This window comes from Notamacropus eugenii, chromosome 5 (assembly GCF_028372415.1).
Source record: "Notamacropus eugenii isolate mMacEug1 chromosome 5, mMacEug1.pri_v2, whole genome shotgun sequence".
Lineage (NCBI taxonomy): Eukaryota > Metazoa > Chordata > Mammalia > Diprotodontia > Macropodidae > Notamacropus > Notamacropus eugenii.
The window spans coordinates 211,244,033-211,266,103 of NC_092876.1; the positions used below are offsets into that span (position 1 = coordinate 211,244,033).

Consider the following 22,071-nt stretch of genomic DNA (forward strand, 5'->3'; position numbering starts at 1 on the left):
TATCTTTACGTGTAATTGGAAAAAATAAAATACTATTAAGAAAAAAAAAGAAATAATGTTATGTGGGAAGGATATCAAGAAGGCTAGTATTACTGAGTTGCAACTATGTAGGGGTGAGGAAGGTATAAAGAGACAAGAAAGATAGGAACATGTCAGATTATGAAGGGCTGTGAATGCCAACTAAAGAATTTTATAGTTGATTCTTTATGTAATAGGGAGACACTGGAATTGACTGAGTGGAGATATGACATTGTCACATCTATACTTTAGAAATTTGACAGCTGAATAGAGAAAGTCCTAAAATGAATTGGGCTTTGAGATAAGGTGACCAATCACTGGGCTGTTTCTATAGTCCAGACATAAGATGGTAAAGGCCTATACCAAGATAATGGCAGAAGAGAAAGGAGTTTCTACAGCAATGTGCTAGTAAATGTTAAACAACTCACTCACTTAAAAGAAAAAAGTATGAGTAACATACTTTTATAATTAATCTCCATTATTAACCTTTTCTCTATTAGTTTATTAAGTCTAAACATCCCAAAACAAAGAATTAAGCCCTAATTTACAGCATGCCATTTTCTGAGGTGTAAATTCTTCCAGCAAAATTTTAACAATTGGTTCTTGTGAGCCACTAGAGATAGCTTAAGCACACCCCTTGCTGTTTATGAGGGCTGTTACAAAGGCAAAAGCAAATATATTTGTAACAGGTTGGATATGGGAGGGTGTGAAACGTAAAGATTCAAGAATAATACCTAGTTTAGGAGCCTAGATGACTGGGAATTGTGGTACCATTCCAGAAGAAGGCAGAGTTTGGGTGAAGATGATGAGTTAAGATTTAGACATTTTGAATTTAGGATGTGTATGAGATATTCAGTTGCAGATATTCATTAGGAAGTTACAAATGTGAGCCTAGAAGTATGGAGAGAAGTTAGGCCTGGAGAAATTGATTTAAAAAATCACCTTAATTAAAAAAATATATTGAATTAATAGGAGCTGATGATATCACCAAGCAAAATAGTACAGGAGAGAAAAGGGCCCAGGACAGATCCCCAGGGGACACTTTATCTATCCATCTGTTTGTTTGTCTGTCTATCTACCTACCTATCCATCTATATATATATACCTATCTCTAAGTATAGTTTTCAACATTCACTTTTATGAGATTTTAAGTTCTAAATATTTCCCACTCCCTTCCTGTCCCCCTCTCCAAGACAGCATGCAATCTGAGAGAGGCTATACATGTACAATCATATTAAACATATTTCCACATTAGTCATATTGTGAAGGAAGAATCAGAATAAAAGGGAAAAAACTCAAGAAAGAAAAAAAGGAAAAATGGTATGCTTCCGTTTGCATTCAGACTCCATATTTCCTTCTCTGGATGTGGATAGCACTTTCCATCATGGATCTTTGGGAATTTCCTTAGATCATGGCATTGCTGAGAAGAGGTAAGTCTATCAAAGTTGGTTATTGAACAATGTTGCTATCACTGTGTACAATGTTCTGGTTCTGCTCTCTTCACTTAGCATCAATTCATGTAAGTCTTTCTAGATTTCTTTTTTTTAAAAAAATTAATAATTTATTCATTTTCAGTTTTCAAAATTCACTTCCACAAGATTTTGAGTTCTAGATTTTCTCCTCTTCCCTCCCCTTCCACCACCTTAAGACGGTATGCAATTTGATATAAGCTCTCTCTGTATATATTTATATTAAACATATTTTCATATTAATCATGTTGTAAAGAAGAATTAGAACCAATGGGAAGAAACACGAGAGAGAGAGAGAGAGAGAGAGAGAGAGAGAGAGAGAGAGAGAGAGAGAGAGAGAGAGAGAGAGAATAGTATGCTTCAATATGCATTTAGAGTCCACAGTTCTTTTTCTGCATGTGGATAGCATTTTCCATCATAGGTCTTTTGGGGTTGTCTTAGATCCTTGAATTTCTAAGAAGAGCTAAGTCTATCAAAGTTAGTCATCCCACAATATTGTTGTTACTGTGTACAATGCTCTAGTTCTGCTCACTTCACTCAGCATCAGTTCATGTAAGTCTTTCCATGTTTTTCTGAAATCCACCTGTTCATTTCTTACAGCACAATAGTATTCATTACCATATACTACAACTTGTGCAGCCATTTCCCATTGATGGGACATCACCTCAGTTTCCAATTCTTTGTCACCACAAAAAGAGCTGCTATATTTTTATACATGTAGCTTCCTTCTCCATTGTTACGCTCTCTTTGGGATACAGACCTAGAAATGGTGTTGCTGGGTTATAGTTTTGAATCCCTTTGTACATAGTTTCAAACTGCTCGCTAGAATGGTTGAATCAGTTCACAACTCCTCAGATAATGCATCAGTGTTCCAATTTTTCCTCCTCTCCAACATTTATAATTTTCCTGTTTTGTCAAGGCAGCCAATCTCATAAGTGTGATGTTGTATCTCAGAGTTGTTTTGATTTGCATTTCTCTAATTAATAGTGATTTAGAGCTTTTTTTTTCCTATATGACTATAGATACCTTCAATTTCTTCATCTGAAAACTGCTGTTCATATCCTTTGACCATTTACCAACTGAGGAATGACTTGTATTCTTAAAATTTTGACTCAGTCCTTTATATATTTTAGAAATGAGGACATTATCTGAGAAACTTGGTTCAAATTTTTTTCAATTATGGTTTCTACATATATTTCCATCCATCTAGTTCCACCCCCATTTATTCTATTCTCTCTCTTTTCACTCTGTCCCTCCTCAAAAGTGTTTTTCTTCTGACTACTATTTCCTCAAATCTGCCTTCCCTTCTATTGCCCAATATCCTTATTCCCCTTCCCCTCCTACTTTCCTATAGGGTAAGATAAATTTCTATACCAAATTCTTTGAGTCAATTCTGAAGAGAATAAGGTTCACTCAATTTCCTCCCCCCATCTTCCCCTCCACCATAAAAGTCTCTTTTAGATGAGACAATTTAGGCCATTCTACTCCACTCTTTCGCTTTTTCCCAGTGAATTCCTCTTTCTTACTCCTCAGTTACATTTTTAAAAATCATCCCTTCTCATTCAATTCATATCTGTGCCCTTTATCTATATATTCTTCTGACTGCCCTAATAATAAGAAAGTTTTATAAGTTACAAATATCATCTTCCTATGTAGGAAGATAAATAGCTTAACTTTATTAAGTTCCTAATGATTTCTCCTTCTTGTTTACCTATTTATGCCTCTCTTGAGTCTTGTATTTGAAAGTCAAAATTATTATTTAGCTGTGGTCTTTCCATCAAGAATGCTGGAAGTCCTCTATGTCATTGAATATCCATTTTCACCCTGAAGGATTATACTCAGTTTTGCTGGGTAGGTGATTCTTGGTCTCTCTTGACCTCTGGAATATCATATTCAAAACCGTTTGGTACCTTAGTGTAGAAGCTGCTAAATCCTGTGTTATCCTTATTGTATTTCCACAATACTTGAATTGTTTCTTTCTGGCTGCTTGTAATATTTTCTCCATGACCTGGGAACTCTGGAATTTGGATACAATATTCCTAGAAGTTTTCCTTTTGGGATCTCTTTCAGAAAGTGATTAGTGCGTTCTTTCCATTTCTATTTTACCCTCTGGTTCTACAATATTAGGGCAGTTTTCCTTGACAATTTCTTGGAAGATGATGTCTAAGCTGAGACTGAGACCCAGATGAGTTGCTCAATTCCCCCAGGGTCTTTAGGCTGAGGGCAAGGGTTCCAAAAATGGGTGCTACTGCACAGTGACTGCTGTTGCCCTGGGGTCAGAGCTGGAGTCAGACCTCACCCTCCTCTCATCTAGCTGCAAGAGCTTTCTTACTGACTTTTGAAGTTGTCCTTGTTGTTTGTGGGTTGAGAAATCTGGGAACTCACTGCAGCTGCCTATGATTCTGCATCCTGAAGCCTGCTCCACTCTTCTCTGTGCTGGGCTGTGCTCCATTCCAAGCCTGGTGTGATAGACCTTTCTTCCTAGTCTTCCAGGCTGTCTTGGGCTGAAAATCTGTTTCATTTTGTGGTTTCTGCTGCTCTAGAATTTGTTTAGAGTAATTTTAACAGGTATTTTTATGGGCTGCGGGGAGAGAGCTAGAACGGGATCATCCTTCTACTCTACCATCTTGGCTCTTCACCCTCCTTTCCCCCATACTTTAAGATAGAAACTGGTGAGTCTTCTGTTATCCTGTCTGTGGTTCCACAATACTTGAAGTTTTTTTCTGGATGTTTGCAGTGTTTGTTTCCTCACCTGAGAGCTCTGGAATTTGGTTATGATATTCCTGGGAGTTTTCATTTTGGGATCTCTTTCAAGAGGTGATTGGTGCATTCTTTCAAATTCTATTTTATCCCCTGGTTCTAGAATATCAGGCTAGTTGTCCTTGATAATTTCTTGAAAGATGATGTCTAGGCAGTTTTTTTAATTATGGATTTTAAGTAGTCCAATAATTTTAAAATTATCCCTCCTTGATCTATTTTCCAGGTCTGTTTCTTTTCCATTGAGAAATCTCATGTTTTCTTCTATTTTTTCTTTTTCTAATTTCGTGTTCCATTTTTTTCAATTTTAATTTTTAAGGAACCATTTTCTTCAGTGCGTTTCTGTTCCTCCTTTTCCGTTTGGCCAATTCTACTTTTTAAGAAGTTTTTTCTTTCTTCAGTGAATTTTTGTGCCTCTTTTCCCATTTGCCCAATTCTACTTTTCAGGGAATTCTACTTCTCATTGATTTTTTATACCTCTTTTACCATTTGACCTATTCTGTTTTTAAGGTGTTATTTTCTTCATTATTTTTTGTGTCTCCTTTACCAAGCTGTTGACTTGTTTTTCATGATTTTCTTGGATTACTCTTATTTCTCTTCCTAATTTTTCCTCCACCTCTCTTACTTGAGTTTCAAAATCTTTTTGGAGTTCTTCATGGTCTGAGACTAACTCACATTTTTCTTGGAGGCTTTGGATGTTGGAACATTGATTCTTTTATCTTCTTATATATGTATGTCTTCATCTTCCTTGTCACTGTAGTAACTTTATATGGCCAGGTTATTTTTTATTTGCTCATTTTTTCCATCTGCTCACTTTCTTGACTTTTAACTCTTTGTTAAAGTGGTGCTCTGGTCCTTGGGTGGAGGGCACACTGTCTGAAGCTTCAGAGATTTTATGCAAGGGTTTTCAGAGATACTTCTAGGGAATTATAACTTTTCAGTTCTTCCAAGGTGATATGATCTAAGGAGAGGTATTTACTAGTCTTCTGTCCTGTGCTCTGGTCTATGAATGACCATAAGCACTTTTTTCTGCCTGCTGCTGTGATAAGGGTCCCTGATCCACTGTGGCTATAAGCTCTGTTGTATGTTTCCTTGCTTAGGCATTGCCACCCAGAACTATGACCCAGATCTGAGTATGGACAAAGTAACAGAATCCTGCCATCAGTGCCAACAAGGAGACCCCTATAATATCCTCTGATCAATTTTCACCCCCCTTTCCATCCGTGGGCTCAAAGTTCTGGAAATAACCATTTCCACTGCTGATTCAGTGACTTCTAGATTTCTGGGGCCTGGTCTACACAGGTGCAGCTTGCAGTGGATTGTGCTTCACTCTGCCCCAGGTGCAATAGACATTTCCTGCTGATCTTCTAAGCCATCTTTGCCTGGAAAATTGTTCCATTCCATCCTTTTGTGGGTTCTTCCACCTGGAATTGTTTTAGGGTATTATTTAAAGTTATTCAGAGGGGTTTGAGGGGGGGGTCTGGTAAATTGCTGCCTTTTTTCTATTATCTTGACTCAGCCTCTCTAATTTCTTTTTTTAATCCACTCAGTAATAGCTTATTGTGATTCCATGTACTCCTGAAATTCCATAGGGTCCTCTGTCTCATAAAGTGTTGGATTATTTTCTGTTATTTTGCAGTGTTCATTCATAGATGCTGAACTAATTTACTATGTCTAGAAGTCTTATTTATTTCCATGGCTACTGGTTTTTTTTTTATTAATCTATTTATGTTCAAAGCCTTTGAGTTTTCTTCTTCCTGATATCTTCAGTACTTTTAGTCTCCCCTATTCCTTTGTTTTCCTTATTATTCACTTCTTAACTCCATCTCCTCTGTTGTTTTCTTTATGGTAGATCTCAAAGCAACTCAGCCTCCTCCTGCAGTGGGCAATTCATTACTCACTAGCCAAGTTTTTGCCTCATGTGACTTTTGTATGCTCAGAACTGATCTCAGGTAACTGCTGTGCTCTTTCTTTTAGGCTTAGTGGAGTGTTCTACAGCCCCCATATATATAATATCCTGTCTTACTGACCTGTCCCACGCTCCCTTTCTGCCTCAGTTTACTGACCTAACACCAGTATTTCAGAGTCTTATTTTTCTTGGCATAAGCAGTTTAGAACTTTTCAGTATTGGTACTTCCAGGGTGCTCACCACATCTTCTTCCCTCCCCTCCCTGTCCCTTTGTAGCCCATTACTCCTAAAGGATAATGGCCAAGCTAACTATAGGGAACCAAGTAATTCCCTTAGACTGAAGCCAGGATCTCCATAGTACTGGAAACAAAGAGGGGCTGCCACAGGGGAGGGGCAATTTTTGACTTAAGGCTGTATTACATCCTTGGATCTGCTACTGCAGTTTCATTTTAGTGTATGGAAGGTGGGAAAAGGATGCTAAGTAAGTTTGGGATCAATGAGCATCAGTTCCTGGATTTGGGGATGGGTTTTTTAACTTCTTTTGGATCGTAGGTGTCTGAGACCATGGAAACAGGCAAAGTTCCTTTATATTTGGCATACCCTTTCTGTTTTAGAGAAGTTTAAGAGGTTGTGGGCATTGGAGAAAATGGCTAACCTACCATTTTGTTGTTCAAATGAACCTGGCAGGTGAATAGTTCTTTTGTGGGATTACATTGTAACATGGAAATGTACATAAAAATGGAGGACAGCAGGGGAATGAGAGCATTATGTGATGTGTATGGGCAAATCCTTGTAAGTTCTGACGATGGCAAAGTATAGTTACACTATTCCTGTATATTATATGTGTCTTAATGAGCCCTTAAGTCACTTTGGTCCTTTTAGTATCTTTTAGAAATTCCATATCATTTTTTTAAGTCAAAATGAGGCTGCAACTCACAAATCTTCCAGATCTTTCTCCCATTATAAATGAAAATCTTTTAAAAAATTTTATTATATAGATTTTCTAGCCTCCCTAAACATGATATAGTTAACAATTTAACTTTTTTAGATAACAAAGGGATACCATTATGAAAATCATTTACCCTAATAGGTTGCAATATAGAAAGACACCTGGGATGGGTAAGGTGTGTTAGTTTGTAGCTACTTAATATCCTTACTCAGCTTTGTCTCCTATCTCACTAGCTTTTACACCCAGTAACTCCTTCAGAACTGTTGTGTTTCTCTGTCTGTCTGTCTGTCTCTCTCTGTCTCTCTGTCTCTGTCTCTCTCTGTCTCTCTGTCTCTCTCTGTCTCTGTCTCTCTCTCTCTCTCTCTCTCTCTCTCTCTCTCTCTCTCTCTCTCTGTCTCTCTCTCTCTCTCATTCAATGAGTTATCTTTATTTTACACACAACTCTAAACTAAATTCTGGCTTGATCATTTCTCCATTTCTATCCTGAGGAGTAAGGAATAGATGTTTTCCTCAGAGGCAAGAAAAGATGTATAAAAGAAAAGAAACACACACACACACACACACACACACACACACACACACACACATAAGTCTGTTTCAAATGGGAGAAGTTGCCAAAAGTCATATTTGTTATTAAGTGGTGAGCCACAGTACTATTTAAACTTTTTATATTGGTGATGATGGTAATAGCTTTAATTTACCCATCATACCACAGTGTACAGTGTTCTTCCCTTACAACAAGCTGTGAAGTAGGTGTTACAAGTACCTTCATCCCAATTTTACAGATAAGGAAGTTAAGATTGAGAGTTTAAGTGACTTGCCCAGGGTTACATAGCTATGAAAGTGTTTGAGGTATAATGTACATCCATTCTTCCTTCTCCACACCATACCACATGAACTTGTAAGAATATGATATTCTCTATCACTATGCATTTGTAAACATTTACTTGCAAAATGCACAAATTCTCTGAGCCTCAATGTCCTTAATTATAAAATGGAATAATAATGGAACTTATATGGTAATCAAACGTATCAGATGAGGTGATATATAAAGTGCTTTGCAAACCTTAAAGCACCATCTAAACTTCAGTTATTTCATTACTCTACCTTTAACCACTACATGGTACAACCTTTGGCCTCCTGTGGCTGATACATATACACACATCCATGTATATATATTACATATATATATATATATATACATATATATATAAATTGAAAAAAACTTTGAAGGAAATAAGATCTATGAGGAAGTAAGGGCTTGAATCTGATGGTATACTTTCAGAGATTCTTCGTTAGAGAGCAGAGGGGTCTCCATAGATATCTTTGCTGCTTAGAAAATGCCAATAGACTTCAAAAGTATAGTTATCATTCACTTTTTCCAGAAGAAAGGTGATTAAGTTTGCTGACAACACTTGAGACTTAGCATTTTTTATATCTTGCTTGTATCTTATGGCCTAGAAAATATATACTCCTATTTAGCACATTTGGCTCCTAGTTTTCTGTCTTTTCTATTTAATTTGTGACATACTGGTATGATTTTTTTCCATCCAAATTTTCATAAATGTTCATTATAAAGTCTCACTAATCTTTATTAAAAACAAACAAATAGCAAGGGCCTGAATTGAGAAGCTTATGCATATATCTCAAAGTTCACCAATCATTATGCTATTATTACAATGAAAGTATCACATAGAAGCTCATAGAATTTATTTTTTAAAGCATATTGGCATAAAAACAAATAATTTCAGGGCCTGACTTTGGAATTCATTCTCAGACAGAAATGCTGTTATTGATGCTGTGTAGAATACAATTATAACTGTTTCAAGTTGCCAAAAATATGTGTAGCTACAAATACCAAAATTGATTGTTCAATTAAAAGCATTAAAAAAAATTGCATAAAACAAAGACTCTGATTTAGAAAGTCAATTTCTGGCAATGAGAATACCCCCGAGTGATAACAACTGGAATTAGATTTTTTTCCCTCTAAAATTATTAATGTTTCTTTTAAAAAAAATAGAAAAATGGTTTGCTAAGTATCTTATTGCAACATTATGTAGGAAAAATAATTACTTCAATTAAAAAAATCAGGAGAATCTTATAGACTGTGAATCAGATGAAGACTAGAACACTTGCTTTTCCTTTCACTGGGCTTAGTTATTTCAGTTAAAATGTTTATTACCATGCATGTGTATATATGTTTGTTAGCTGCTGCCATTGTACAAATGAACACTTACAAAGCTTGTAAAATACATTGTCTTACAAAGCATTTTATAGAAATTATTTCATTAATCCTTTAAATAACCACATGAGATAGACACAGGAAATTATGGCTCAGAGAAATTTAATGACTTGCCCTTGCCAGAGGTGGCATTTGAACACAAGCCCTCCTGTATCTCGGTCTAAATCTCTTTCCATTAAACAGCACTGCCTCTTCTTTCTAAAAGAACAGTGGCAAAGGGTAGAGCAGAGGTTCTTTGCCTTTTCAGTGTATGTCACGGGCCACTTTGGTCATCTTGTAGAGCATATGAATCTCATCTCAGAATATTTGTTGTTTACATTCACAATTGAGAGAAATGGTAAATTTCAATTGGATGTAAGTGAAAAATAAGATGTATTTTTCCGCATCCATAGTCACAGAGCCCCTGAAATCTTTCAGCAGACTCTCCTAATGTAGGTTCTCAGATTAATAAACCCTATGTAGATTGTCTTCTCACAAATGAAAAAAAATCTAATGGAATTTAATTAAAATCTTGGTACTTGGATGATTTTTCCCTGAAGAATTCTCTAGATTTCAAAAATTGATACTTTTTGTTCTACATCGTGAAGGATACATTAATCTTTGTAATTCTTCATGAATGAAACCCAATCAGTTGCATGTGATTTTACTTTGCTTGAGAGGCAGAGGGAAATATTGCCCCTTTATGGCAAAGAGATAAAATGCCTTTATTAATTTGCCCAAAGTCTGCAAGTGGGAGGACAGATGAATAGTCCTTTAGAAATACTGATGTCTTCAAGAACTTTAGGTTGTGAGGTCTGTGTGTGCTCCATTCAAGTGGGAAAATATAATGTGAGCTTTTCTAAGTGTCTGGATTTCATATCTGAATTGTTTTAAATCTACTGAAGCATCATCATCAAAAGTAAGTACTTTTGATAAGTCCCCATCTATCCATGGGAGAGGCATAAGATGAGACCTGCTGTACAGAGCAAGAAAAACCAATACCATTGAGAGCTTGCTGTCAGAAAAGTGTATTGCTTTACATTTGTATAATCCTCTTTTCTTTCTGAAATATCTCCCTATATATTATTCTCTTTGAACCTAAAGATAATTTGCAAAGTAGATTGGGCAACTATTATTTTTTCCACTTTTCAAATAAGAAAACTGAGGAAAGAATAAGTCATTTACTTAAAATCATATCCTTTCTTAGGGGCAGAGCCTGGTCTTTATATATAGCACTTCATTGTACCTACTACATACCAAGCATTGTGCAAAGCAGTTTTAAGAAATATTCTTTAACAAATTGCTATATTATTTAACAAATATTATTCGATCCTCACAACAACCCTGCATGGTAGGAGGTATTATTATTTCCATTCTTCAGTTGAGGAAACTGAGGCAAACAGAAGTTAAGTGACTTGTCCACTGTCATAAAACTAGTATTTGTCTAAGGTTTTTATGGGGTGTTCATCAAGGACTAGCAACACTGTGAGAGCTTTCCGAGCCCTTTCCAGGACTGCCCATCCACTTTTGGTGTCCACCTGTCACTCAACTCTCATCTGTAGCTCCAAGAAGCTGTACCATGTGCAGTAACCACACCCCAGTAAAACCATCTCAGCAGATGGGCTAAAATAAGCTTTGGGTAATCTATAAGCCTCAAACCTATCAGTTAGTTTGGTGCACCCCAAGGATGTGCAGATTTCCCTTGGAGGAATGGGCAGATGAGAACAATTTGTGCCAATGGCCATGAAGGCAGGCACTGTGGAGTGCTTAGAGTTTGATCAGACATTGAAGGTGCCAAGGTCATTCACTGGATTGCCAGTCATCCTGACTTTTGTCTTACCACTGGAGTTTGGTTACTCTGGAAGAGAGAGCTAAGCTGAGGCCTCTGTGCCCCTCTATCTCACTTAAATCCAATTAATCATTCTGTGATGTCATTGGGTCCTCTTTGAAAAGAAGGATAAAGAGCATATGTCAGATTTGAACTCGGGTCTTCCTGACTTGAGGTCAAAGGGCTTATTCACCCTGCCATCAGCTTCATCAGGGTTAGGGGAAAGGTTAGATTTAGGGTTATGAAAACTAGAATATTTAGAAATATGAGCTCAGATGTGGGAATGGAATGTTTCCATAAAGGGGACTTGGAGTAAATTTGCTTTAGCATATCTAGAGAGTTGAAAAGAACCATTCCATTTAAGGAGAAAGAATTTAGAGTTAGAAGGCCTGAATTTTAATCCAATCTTTTCCAATTACTATCTGTTTGACTTTGGAAAAGTCATTTAACCCCTCTATGTCTCAGCTTTCTCATTTATAAAATGAGATTGGACTAGAATCTTTAAGACCCTTTTGTTGCAGGTGAAAGATGAAATGTTCTTCATCTTCCAGTTCTAAATCTATTAGCTCTAGTAACTTGGTGAAGAACTTTGAAACAGAGTAGAGGATCTCTTTAATGACAAAGAAGACAATGAGAAACAAGTATGGGGCAACTGGAAAAGCAATATTAGTAGCAACAATAGGAAAGGGGCATAAAGGTGGAGAATTGAAAAGTGTAATAATATCGTAGGCAGTTTAAGAGATGAGTGTCCAATCATAAGAATGTAGCTAAAGAATTGGACAAGAAGAAGGAAATTTGGGAAATGCTACAGTGGTACAGAGGGGTAAAAAATAGTACTGTCAGTTTGCTCAAAGGACTGACTTCAGTGTTTCTTACTGGAAATGTTCTCTGCATTGTGGTATTGCCCAAAATGATGAAAAATTCAAGTACAGGTAAGGGTTGATGAGCAGTACTTATGCTTCCTTCATTTTAATTTTTAAATGGGTGATGAAAAATTTATGGAGGTTGTATATGTAAAGTATAATTTGAAAAATGTTCCAGTAATTGTTAGAGATATGTGCATATGATCTTCACACAGACTCATTAATTAGTTGATGAAGTATTTATTTATAATTACTTTCTACATGCAAGACTCTGTGCTGTAAGTAGAACAAATATATGTTCTCCATATTTAAGGAACTTACATGTAGGAGGGAATTTTTTAAAAAAGAACATGAATAACTGAAACCAGGCAATACACCATATCACAAATTAGATAATATGCCATGTCACAAGAGAAAGACAACGTGATATAGAAGATATAAAAAGCAAAAGAGAAATTCTGTTGAGGGTATTGAGAGAGATTAAGGACATTTAAGTTTGGCTTGTTAGTGATGGCTGGTATTTCAACAGGTGGAGATATAGAGATGTGGTTCCAAGACAGAGGCACTGTTGTAAACTACCTATTGCTTTTATTAATGGAGTTCCCACTCAAGATCAGGGAACAGGACTATCTACCCATATAAGGCTTAAAAGCCAGTATACACTCCCAGATCAGTAAGTTTACCAACTTGATGCCAGCTTTTATTTGGTGAGACTCTTCCTTCAATCACCAGCTTGACTTTGCTGACTTGCTTAGGACTTGGGCTCTTATTATTTCTCTATCTATGAATCATATTTTACTTCTATGATATATGAACCATATGTACTAACTCATGTTCCTTTATAGACTCTGCACCTATTGTTCTACTGCTGATTTCCTCATTATCAGTAAGTGAGCCCAAGCTCTTATCATTTGTCTGACCCTAAGCAGTTAGGTGACATAATGCGTAGTCTCAGACATTCACTAAGCATGTGGTGCTGGAAAAGTCATTTAACCTCTATTTGCCTCAGTTTCCTTAACTAAAAATGGGGATAATAACAGCCTCTGCCTCTCAGGATTTTTGTGTATTTGTAGTAAGTCTTCAACACAGTATCTGATACATAGTATCAGATAAATACTTATTTCCTTCCCCCATTACTGTTCAGTTGGTCCTGAGCTCAGGGTACTGCATTCTACAGTATCTCAGCCAGGATTATACAAGATCTGTTTTCCCCATGTGGTCAAGTATAAAGTCATAGGGAATCAGTTTTCATCAGAATATGAGGAGACATGAAAATGAACAGTGTTCTTCAAGTTTGCTGAAAGTACTGTGTATGTATGCAGTAGGTGAGCTCTGAAAAGTAAGTTGTGTAGTTCTTTAAATGTCACCTGAAATTATTTTACATTTCCCCCTAATAATTCTGTGTGTGTGTGTGTGTGTGTGAGAGAGAGAGAGAGAGAGAGAGAGAGAGAGAGAGAGAGAGAGAGAGAGAGAGAGAGAGAGAGAGAGAGAGAGAGAGACAGAGAGAGAGAGAGAGACAGAGAGAGAGAGAGAGAGACATAGTATGCTACAGGGATTGAAGAAGGAAAAGACTAGTTAGGGACAGTCAGGAGGATACTTTAGTAAAATATGAGATCCTTCATTCAAATGGTGAGCTGAAGAGTGATAAAATTTAATTGAGATAAATAAAAACCCTATACTTGGGTTCAAAGAATCAACTATATAACTTTAAGATAGAGGAGATAGGTCTAGAAACCTGTTCAGATAAATAAGACCTAAGTTAATTCTAATAAATTTTTGGTTAGTACTTCATTGTCTATCTTGATTAGAGTCACATCCAGGCTGGTTAAGTGCAAAGTAAGAATACCATTTATTTCAAAAACACTTCTGGCTTTCCTTTGTAGTCTTTTATTTTTCTCTAGCTTTTTAAAGAAAGATTTATTTAACAAGTAAAACTTCATTTAATGCAATACACCTAAAAAGATATCACAATACAATGAAATACAATTCAGAATTTATATAAACATCATGAACAAAACCTAAAGTATCCATATTGTGTCTCAAAGTTGTCCCTATTAACTTAAAAAATATTGAAATGTAAGTGCCTTATAAGATAGTAAACAAAATAAACCAGAACAAACATGCCAAGGGTTTCACTTTCAAATAGCAGTCACAGTTCTTATATTTGTTTTACAAAAAAGCTTGTCTTCCAACATGCATCTGAAACAGTGCTCTCTGTAGTATGGCATAAGAGCAACATTTAACGTAATTGAGACTGCTCTATCCAAAATATACTTACTGCTTAAGTACACCCCTACAACATAATTACCCTGAAAAAAGCTGAAATTGTTTAACAGTTATAGTCTTTACTCAGCCTGGTTATTATATCCTAGATGAATGTTTTTCTGTGTTCAAAAGTACTGAATCTTAAGTTTTTAAAACAATCCTGATTTCACTTGCAGTAAGCATAAATCTCAAGTTTGTATCTCAAAAGTGTTAAACTTGGTTTTTGTTAATTTTTTTCTTTAAAAAAAAAGTTGACCAAGAGCCAGTGATCAGGATTACTTTACCAGTTTGGCACTCAGACTGGACATGCCAGGCAATCTTCCCATTCCATTCAATCCCATAGATGCATGGCTCCCATTACTGTAGTAGCTGCTGTTCTTCGCTCTTTGACTCCCTATGCAATGTTTGATTGAAAATCCTTGGAGTTTTCCTGTAAAACTGGGTCATATATGCTCTTGCAGGTTTGACCACCATAACCTCCTCCGTAGCCCCCCACTCAGCTAGCTGCTGGCTAGCTGTACCATCATAACTAGATTGGCTTGACAAGCTCATGCTTCCCATCATTTGATTACCATAAGCATCACTGTTTGCTTCTACTATAGAATTCAAGAAGAGTTCTACATACCTGTGCTACATATTTGCTTTGTTTTTTGCCATAGATGCCACAGCATCTTCACGAATAACAAATTCAACATCAGGTTTTCCAGTCACTCTGCCAACAGGTTCAATTACAATGTGTACCTAAACAGGGCTGAGTGGTGAGAAAAAAAAAACAAACAAACTATCATTTTCAGTAGCTCTGTAAGGTAATCCTCTCATATGCACATAATAGCCTGTTGTACTCTGGAAAGTGGATCCATCTTCTCCATATCTATGATCAGACATTCATGAAAAACTGTAACTGAGGTCTCTTCCAAATCCATCCAACCCAAAGCCATATCCATCATTATATCCATTGTAGTTATCATAACCTCCATACCTTTCACCATAGGCACCTCACCTCATATTTTCAAATTTAACTCCTTTACCAATGCTGTTATAGCCTCTGCCAGCCACAGGCTGTCATAAGGACTTGGCTGCTTCATTGCCATTAATTTTCTAGGAGGATCATTATGACTATGAACTTCTGTCTGGCTGCTCTTGAAGATTCCAAGGTACCTGAGTCCTCTTCTTTCCTTGTGTTTCTTTAGATGCTTTTCAACTTTTTCCTGTGCATCAAAGTACATGAAGGTCTCCCCTGTACTCCTTCCCTGGAAGTTTGCTGGCAATGTTATCCCATTTGGCATGATTGCCAGCCCTGAAAAAAACTGAGCAATTTCTTCCTTGCCAAGTGGAAATCCTCTAAGGCTCCAAAGTCATCATTGGCAGTGTTAGGACTATTTGGACCGATATGATTCAATACTCAATCCATTTCAACATCGTTTGATTTGAATACTTCAACATATCTACATCCCATTGTTTCTCTTTTTTCAGTGCCAATTTGACTTCATCTTCTGATTCAAATTCAACAAATTCCCCTATCTGGTTATAGATGAAATGAATTCCTGACGCCTCATTTTGAATTTTACATTCCAGGAAGAAGTGTTGGACTTCAATGGCCAACCAAGATCAGGACAGGCCTTGAACTTTCACCACCAAACTCTCTCCACCTTTGAAGTTTAGCATCATCTTGTTCATTCAGTGACTATGATTTAGTACTTGACTTTGGAGTGGCTACAAAGAAATGTGCCCTTGAAGTCTTCAGGGTGAAGAGTAGCAGTTGTCTTATAGTGTTGGAAGGAATGAATTGATTTCCAAATAGCTGGGCTTCTTGACCAGCTGTTCTCCTTAGTAGGTATCTTAGTATCTCTGAGCTTAACCAGATTAGTGTTATGTTGAGGTGTGATAAGGCAGTTCAAAAATTCATGTGAATTTAGATTTCATTATTAGAAGTATATAGTCTGCAGAATGGCGGTAATGATATATCTTTTGTCTAACATGTTGGCCTAACATCTGAACAGCAACGTTTAGAGAATCATATCTACTTGTAAACATCTGAGTGCAGAAGGAATATTGGCAGACAAGTGTATTAGTAAAGAGTGATTGGGATGATAAGAGGATTACATATCATTTCATAGGTAAATTGATTGAAGGAGATGGAATTGTTTATACTGAAATAAAAAGGAAAGTGGGAATGACAATGGTCTTCAAATATTTGAATAATTGTTATATGAGAAAGGGATTAAATGTTTTCTCTTTCACATTTTAAGAACAGAAATAGGACCAATGATTGGGTTACAGTGAGGCATGGGGGAAACTTTTTTTTAAAGCAATTAGAACCATATAAAAATCGAAAGTGCTGCCTCAGAACGTAGTGAGTTCTCTGTCACTGAAAATCTTTGAACAGAGGACAGATGGCATATTTTTGACACTGCTGTAGATGGAATTGGTGTTTTCTGTTGGAGTAAACTAGATAGGACCTCAAAGGTTAAATCTCATTCTCTAAAGTGATATTTAGCAAGGAAGAGAAATTTATAACTATTTACTATTCAAGGTTTTTTGATTAAGAATTTTAAGACAGAAAAAACTTTTGTATTGTTTTTATAAATATGACTCGTACACACACACTTTTCTCCCTACTCTTATACATTTGTGACTTAAACCATTTGCCAATATATTGTAGACCAGTTTTGCAAATTTCACAATAGCAGTATGCTTGACTTCTTATTCTTTCCTCTAGTGTCCTTGAATGTTTTAGATACAGTCTTTGGGTTTTTGGCTGACTTCTGGTATTGATTTTATTTTGCTGCCAACACTCCACAATTGATGCAGAGAATCCAGGCAGATCTATTAATATACCCTAGGCTGCTTTCTTCAGTATGGAGTAGAACTGAATTTTTAAAGAAGAATGCCTAAAAATCTTTACCTCCTTCTGGTCTTTTCACATAGCATCACTAAAAATAAGAGGTAGTATAAATTAGTGGATATTGTTGAACCTGGAGTCATAAACACCTCAGTCAAATTTGCCACTTGCAAATACTACTAACCATGTGACCCTGGGAAAATAACTTTCTATGCTTTAATTTACTTGTTTGTAAAAAGAGGGAAAATATTCTGCAGTATCTTCATGTAGTTGTGTGGTTCAAATGATGAATGTAAAGCATTCCTAAAGCTTAAAAGTGTTACAGCCAATTATCATCATCATCATAGAGATAGAGCAGTGGATTTAGGCTTGGTATTATAGTCCAGAAGATGTCTAGGCTCAAGGTCTGCCTTTAGTATTGTATGTATGGGCCAGGCATCTCTCTGTGCCACAAACAACTGTCTAATACTCTCATTCACAGAGAAATTACTTACATGCATTGGCAAATGGAATTCCCACACTCAGAATTCCTCATACCAGTGAAATCACAAGCTGATACCAAAATGAATCTATAATTTTTAACAATAAATACCAAAAATGGAGGTCAGATTTACGCTCAAGGCCATCCCCAATATTGCTTTAACAATGCTTTTATGGGCTCATCCACTACTATTCCTAACTATGAACTTCTCATCCAATTAAATTTATCTGCTGACTTTTCCCTAATTGTGATTTATGCTTTCTCAGCTTCATGGCTTTGCTCATCCAATTCCTCTACTTAAGACACTTACATCTAGTCTAGTTAGCTCAAGTTTTGCCATCTAAAAAAGCTTCTTTATTCATTATGTTCAGCCTCTCTTCTGAAATCTTAATTTAAGGATAGCCTGTACAATCTCCTATCACTAGGTACTTCAGAGGATCTCAGGACTTACAACTGGAAGAGATGCTTGGGATCATTTAGTTCAGCCCCCTTATTTTATAGAAAACAAACCTCTATTCCCTGGGCAAGGGGATTTTTTTGCCCAAGGTCATATAGGTAACAAAGACTTTAACCCTGAATTCAAAGTTCAAATTGAACATATGCCCAATATGGTCCCTCTTCCTACATTATGATGTCAATTGCTTTTTCACATATATTTCTCTTATCTCTTAAATGAATTATAAGATCATTGAAATCAGGGGATATGCCTGTTTCTTGATGTTTCTCTTAGTATGATGCACAATATCTTGCAGGTATTGCAAGTAGGATAATAATTTTTTTGCTTATTGACTATTGATTGATTTGGTAGCTAAGTGGCACAGTGGAAAGGGTACCAGAATGATTGCATGATTTTCTCCACCTTCATTTGGCAGGAATTGTATAGGAGCAATCCAAGGCCAAGACTTGGCTGGGTGTAATTGGCAATATGGCTAGGGATTTGAGAGAGAAGGACAAAGAAGAGTTGAATTGGCTCACAAAAATGTCAAACTGGGGAGAACAGGAGAAAGTGGCTAATGCAAGGGACATGGCCTAGGAGAGAATTTAGAGGTCAGGAAATCAGATGTCATAGAACAGATGAAAAGTAAGGGTATATAAGGAAAGAGAGAGATGATGGTTAAAAGTCAATAATAGATTATGGTTGGATAAAAGGATTTCAGAATCCTGAATATGGAGGTGGTAAAGAAGAAAAGGGAGTCACTGGGGCGCAAGGGGAGTTCTGTGGCTAACAGCTAGTAGAATTTAGATTAGATTGTACATATGAGCAGGATGAACCTCAAAGGTAGAAAAGTTACTGAATGATGGATGAAGGGGAAGAACCTGGAAGTAGCAATGGGGAGCAAGGAGTATTCCAACTTCCCTTTCTTGACCAATGAGCTGAGGTGAATGAGTGAAGGTATAGCCAGTACTTGAAAGAGAGGTCAAGGTGTCTATCTTATTAGGAGGAAGCTAGGTTTCAGTAAGAGATAGTAGATGGAAGAAAAGGAAAGGAATAGATTTAAGATGAAGAGATGTTTGTTTCCTATGGAATAACCCTTGCAGAGGGCCCATTGGAAAGGCTGGGTGCAGTCAGAATGAAACACTGCAGTAAAAGATTTGAAGGTAATAGAAATCAGGAATGGAGTGGTAGGGGTAAGCAATAGGCTTTGTATGGTGATCCAAAGGAGTTTAGTGACACTAAAATGTGAAGTGTATAAACACTTGTGAGAATGTTCATTGCTGAGCGGAGGGTATTTCCCCTGTAACCTCAAAGGATATGCACAGAAGGTGATAGGAGACCTGAAGTCAAAGGTATTTTGTACTTGCAGTTCTTCACACTCCAAGTTGAGAGATTGGGCTGGCAGCAGGAGGTAGAAGGTGCCTTGTGTTGGTAGAGATGGAAGTGGTTGCTCTGGGGCAGATAAAAGATGCCAAGCATGTCCCCTGAAAGCCTTTCCTTAGTAAACATGCTACGCCCAGCAGGAGGTGGAAGGCTCAGGGTGCTAGTGTGCCAACAATCTGACGTCTTCTCAGCTGAGGAGTCTGACTACGAACTGGCAGGAAGAAGTGGTAGACTCTGTGTACAGACATATGTACATACAGATGTGTGTATATATATGTATGTATGTATATATAGTATACATGTATACACACATACATACATGTGTATATGCTAATATTTTCTCTCTATATATACACAAACACACATACATATACAGGTGTATGCATATATGCATACATGTGTATAAAGACGTAGATATACACACATTTCAATTATCAGTTGCAGTCTGATCTTTACAATAAATCTATAAATTAGGTGGAGCAAATATTTGTATTCTCATTTTACAGATGGAGAAATGAAGGCTCATATAGGTTAAGGGACTCACTCAAAGTCACAGTGAGAATAGGGAATAAATGATCTTGCTGAAGTTTGAATGCTAGACTTCTTACCTCGAATCCAGTGCTTTTCCCACTACACTGATGTCTCCTTTATATGTATGTATGATGCAATGATCTTCCCACCTAATATTTGAGAGATTGCATGTAATAAAAGGGCTAGGGATGTGACCTAGAAGAAGACATTCTCCCTGTCCATTCAGGTTGGTGATTTCTCTCGAGTTTTTAGTATTCTGGAATGTTCCAGGACAGATAAGCTTTATGACTTGCCCAGGGTGACACAGCTAGCATGTATCAGAGCATGGAAGACTTAGGTCTTCCTGGTCCATAGACAAGTCTCTATCCACTACTTAATTATCTCTTCTCTGTTCAATTCAAGGTGCTTAATAAACTGAACAAAAACTGGCTTTATTATGTAATCTTTTCTGTTTCTGTGAATTCCACAAACCTTTAGGTTATGCTTACTTTAATTGTCCATCACTAGTACAGGTATGCTATCAAGTCTGTCATTCATTAAAGTATTCAGTTCTTAACTTCTCAGGGTATCCACCCTTAGCAGCATCTGACAGATTTCAGAGCTACTGAGAAAATCAAGAAATTGAATGAGATAATTGTAGAAGTGGGAATTCCATGCTTTTCCTAGGTCTCTATTGAAAATAGGCTAGTGAGCTGTGCTGCAGTCTCAGCTCAAACTTAGTTGCATCAGAATAAAAATGTGATCTTTCAGTAGAAACAAGTCACATTCAAGCCCAAAGGATGTCTCAGAAATATAGCATAATGTAGATCTGACTTGAAGAATCTTATAAGATATGAAAAGTAAAAGTATTTGCTACCAAACCAGCAATGTCAAAGGAAAATTTTTACACTGTTTGTTTTCAATACTGAAAAGTATTAGAAATCATTAAATAGCAATATGTCCTATATGTCAAGGTGAGGTGGCATTGTAGTACTGAGTTAGTGTTTTATTACTATTTGAGTATCTGCAGGTAGCAAACTGCAGGCATTCCAGTGCAATGACTGATTTTAGCACAGATGTTTTTGTTTTGTTTTGTAGTAGTAAAGATTTGATTTATTGAGGACCTTTTCCTTCCTTGCCTGTTTTACTAATATCCATCACAACATTAAAGGTTCCATACATCACATGAGAATTGGCATCCTGATAAGGCCAAATAGCCAAAGGTTACATAACTACATTCTCAAGGACTCTTTTCCTATTGCTAGTTCTGGTCCAGGGAAGGAAGCAAACAATGACATGTTCCCGCTACAAGCAGAGGGGAATATACTTAACAGTGACTGATAAAGAGTATAATAAGGCATAGAAAGAACAGGACATGGATTCTTAGAAGGGGAAATTGCCTTTCTGATTTGCATTTAATAAAATTGAGACTTTTGGACAGAAACATGCTGTCTTTCTGACTTTCTGTGGGGGCCCAAATATATCCCAAATAATGATCTTAAACATTCCCATTTCATTTAAGACTAGAATACTGGATGAATGTGTGGTATTATTGAAAGAACATTTATCCTCAGAATCTTCAGTTACTTTTCAGATCTTTCATAAACGAAATCAACAGCCAGATGAGGGTATTGCAGCTTACAGAAACTACTGGGCTTGCTCATTCTGAAATGTTCTAGAAGATATCAGAGATTGCTTTGTGATATGATCATTGTGATAAAGCCTTCTAATTGTGACTCAATTCAATCAAAATTTAAATTTATGGTGTCTTAAGATATGCCCCTTCCTAATGAGGCTTTATTGCTACATGTCACAGAAATTAATGCTGTTACTTCTAAAATAATTGCTAGTTGTAAGACAGTAAGAATTCTTGTCAACAGTTATGTTCTCATATTCATTTTGCTATGCTAATCTATTGCAACCAAAGCTCTAATTGCTTAGGTTATAACATTCTGCTTAAAAATTCGGGGATGTAAAATGTATATGCTACAAAAAGGACTAACTTGAGAGAATACATCATTCCAAATCTATGCAAAGGAGCATCAGAAATTGGCAAAGAAATTCCATCAACTAGAATCAGATGGTCTTGTTTATTTTTATTTCTATTCTACCCCACAGTTTTATCATTTTCACTGGTTCC

The 22,071-nt window shown here is 36.6% G+C and overlaps 1 long non-coding RNA gene and 1 pseudogene across 2 annotated transcripts in view; one reads left to right on the plus strand and one right to left on the minus strand.

Annotated features, from left to right (window-relative positions):
* LOC140505729 (uncharacterized) overlaps nt 1–22,071 on the plus strand; it is a 147,637-nt gene that overhangs the window by 80,824 nt on the left and 44,742 nt on the right. The gene's annotated exons all lie outside the window — the stretch shown is intronic.
* On the minus strand, nt 14,674–15,822 carry LOC140509087 (heterogeneous nuclear ribonucleoprotein H2-like; annotated as a pseudogene).